Below are 3,672 nucleotides of genomic sequence, written 5' to 3'. Positions count from 1 at the left end.
GATTTTTGTATCTCTGAACCTGGCACATTATATTGCAGGATATGTTCATTAAAATCAACTTAATGTTCATTTTAATGCAAACCCCCATGACTTCTGATGGTTGATTTAATTCTACTTATTTCCTCATGAGCTAATTGAAGCTGAGTCCTATCTGCTACCTTCTCTTCTTTCTGACCAGGTTCGCTTTTCCTTATTGGAGTTGGGAACTTAATGGTGTTTAGTGATTGGCGCAGGACCATACTTCCATAGTTCAATTATCTACCAGAAGTCTGACACTAATGTACATGCATGAGATACATATGTAAAAATATTTTATTGTATGTAAATCTTAACATGCTCTGTAATGTTACATATAATGTATATTTTAAATAAACAGAAGAGGGAAGCTACTTTTCATTTTCTCAAGTTTTGAAAGTTGGTGGCATTATACAAAATAGAAAAAAAAATCAAAATAGTTGTTTTTTCTTTTTTCTAGCTGCTTGTACTGGAGCAAGTCATTAGGTAACATAGCTTTAGAGAAACCCTGCCTAAAATGCATTTGGAAATGATGTTGCCATGGAAACTGTCTCTGAAATAACAGACAAAATCCCCTAGAGCTTTCAGAGAACCTCCAACGTCTTCTTTGCTCTTGGATCTCAAGAAGAGCCTGCCTTATGGGCTTATTTTAATTTTGTTTTAATGAATTGTTTTTCTTTGTTTCTCTGTGCAGTGGGATTGGGGAAAGGGAATGGGATTCATTAGAGTCACTGTGGGATGTGATAGTTCTGGGTGTAAATTGGCCAATGAGAACCCATTATTCCTGAGACAGAGCAGAGGTTGAGCAAGTTTTCACTGGTGTATGTGCACATACTAAAAAATGTGCCCAGGCCTGTGTGCAGTGGTTCTAGTTGGACTTGCCTGGAAGAAGATGTACTTCTGATTTTAAGATTTCATGACCTCTTGAAGAATTTTTTTCATTAGCCCATGATCAAAAACCTCTGTAACCCACTGGAACAATGAAACTCAAACTTCCTGAGATTAATTTCATGGTTATGAGAGCAGTCATCCTCTAATATAGCCCCCCACTTCACTGTGCATGCGTGCATGCATGTGTAGGGGTGCAGAAAGAAAGTCACCACATAAAACTTTATTAGTCTCTGTCTTAATGAAATCCCTTCCTGAAAAATTTTGATAATAATGTATAATTCAGGGGATCCAGGACTGCATGTACTCTGGAGACAAAACTAGGTGCTGTCAGTAATATACATTAAATATCATGAGCTTCAGAAGATGAACAAAATCACTTGACCTATGAGGTTTTTGAGTTAAAAAGATTAGCGTTTGACTTAAGATTCTGAAATTTATTAGCTGTGATCTAATTTTTGAAGTTGCTGTGAATAATAAATGAATCAAAGTTGTTTGTACATTGCTGTGGTATCTTTTGTGTCCATATGAGGGTGTTGGGTCAGACACAGTGTTTGGTGCAAAGCCAAGTACTCAAAAAAAAAAAAAAAAGCTAGTTAGAATCGTTTTTTTCCCCCATAGTGCTTTTCTTAATTATACTTAAAAATATGTAACTTGAAGGAATGAACAGTAATTAAGAGCACCTGAAGCATTCTCAAGGATGAAATTAACATTTTTTCTCCTTGGGGAGTATAGGTGGTCTCTGGGCAAGGAGCTCGGTAAGTCACTCTGTGAGGTTTCCAATGCAGAATGAAACCCATTAATCTTCTGTTATCCATTGTGCTAGAAAAGGATGCTGCTCCTTCCCTGGAAGCTGGAAAGGTGCAATTAGAGAACATGTTCTTCAGCTCAACAAGATAACCAAGATAAACTAGAGGTTTTGTTTCTGAAAGAAGAGAAGCAGAAGCAGAGGCATCTGAACTCCAAGTTATAACCTTCTTTCCTCCAGGGCCTTTTGTCTCTCCATTAAAAAAAAAATGATTGGGAGGCAGCAGAGAGCAGCAGTGTATCTCCTAACTGAAGAGGGTGAGTGCCTCATCTACCATGTCTTGCAGCAGAATGGTTAGAAACTGAAAGTACAGGAGCCAGACAACTTGTGTCCACCCACTGCTGCATCTCAGTAGCATTGGGACTTTATTAAAGTTGCTAAGGCATCATTTTACATCATCTGTAAAACAAGGACAGTTGGAATGCCGCACACCATTTAGAAGAGAGTGTATTTCATAGCATTTAGTTGATGTTTTTTTTCTTTTCTCCTCCCTCCACCCCTTTAACTTCCATATTGAGTTCTCTCTCTTTCTTTCTCATAGACCCTCCTAGAGAAGAATGGTTGCAGAGCACTCCTATTTTGTGACAAAGTTCATCCATGCAGGCTTAAGGAACAAGCTGGGACTCCAGATTCTACTTCTCTTTCTGCTTCTAGGTTTATCCATAGTCACGGTGTTGGGGAACTTGGGCTTTAAAACCATGATAGTGCTGAATTCTCACCTGTACATCCCCATGGACTTTTTCCTTTTCAACTTGTCCCTCAGAGATTTTAGTTACTATACTACTGTCATTCCCCCCAAAGTTGACCAATTTGTTTCAAAGAACATAATTTCCTTTGCAGAGTATATGAGTAAGATCTTTTTCTTCTGTTTGTCTTTTCTGAGTCCTTCATCCTGTCAGCAATGGTGCATGATCACTATGTCACCATCTATAAGCCATTGTTGTTCACAGTAACTTTTTCTCTGCAAGTACTCCTTTTGTGGGGTGTCTAAGGATGAGGGTTTTAGGGGCTGTGGCTACATAAGAAATGCAGTGTTTCTGACCTCATGTATAGACAACCTCAGTAATCAGTATATGTGCAAACTCATTCTTCTCCTTGAACTGTCCTGCAATAACTTTTATATAAATTTGCTAATAGTCTTTATTATTGTGACAATTGGCATTGGGGTACTTATTGTTGCCATTTTTATGATTTTCTTTTTTCCTGCATTCTCCACATTAGCTCCAATGAGGGTGAGCCCATGACCCAAAGCCTTTATTACTTGCAATTCCCACATAATTAGTGTTTTTCTTTACTTTGTGGGCCATGTTATGGTTTGGATTTTAACTGTTTCCCCGCCCCAACAAACTTGTGTTGAAGTTTTATTCTCCAACACAGTAGTTTTCAGAGTGGGACCTTTGGGAGTGGATTGTATAATGAGGATTTTGACCTCATGAATGCATTAATTCACTTATGTATTCATAGCTTAATAGTTTTTTGGTGTGCTTTGTTTTACAAGTGATCTCTCTCTGCTTTCTAGTTTCAGTGAACTGAGCAGCTTTGATCTACCACGTGTTCCAAGACATGGTAAATGAGGCACTCACCCTCTTCAGAATCAGAAGAATAGCCTTTTGATCTAAACCCACTATTCACCATTATCTTCTGCTTCATCATATACAGGTCTAAAACCAAGGAGCCAGCCAACCATGAACTGACACCTTTGAAATTGTAAGCTAAAATCAGTCTTTCTTCCTTTAAGTTGGTTTTATCAGGTATTTTGTCAAAATGATGGAAAGTTGATCAACAAAAGTCAGGATATTTTATGTACTTGAAGTCACTTTCTCTTTATAACTGTACCAGGGAAAAGTATCTTCCCTATTCTCTCTGTTGTGCCTATGTTTAACCGATTAACTTGTAACCTGAGTTTACCAATGAAGAAAAACTTGAACAGAACAACTTCTTTTTGAAAATTTTAAGAGAAA

The 3,672-nt window shown here is 37.7% G+C and overlaps 1 pseudogene; it reads left to right on the top strand.

The window, feature by feature from the left end:
- The first annotated feature begins 2,268 nt into the window (after positions 1-2,268).
- On the top strand, positions 2,269-2,955 carry LOC113193801 (olfactory receptor 8B12-like; annotated as a pseudogene).
- Positions 2,956-3,672: the final 717 nt, after the last annotated feature.

The sequence above is a fragment of the Urocitellus parryii genome, chromosome 4 (genome assembly GCF_045843805.1).
Source record: "Urocitellus parryii isolate mUroPar1 chromosome 4, mUroPar1.hap1, whole genome shotgun sequence".
Classification (NCBI taxonomy): Eukaryota; Metazoa; Chordata; class Mammalia; order Rodentia; family Sciuridae; genus Urocitellus; species Urocitellus parryii.
Note: the sequence above shows the minus strand (reverse complement) of the source record. Positions and strands in the feature narration are given on the sequence as shown.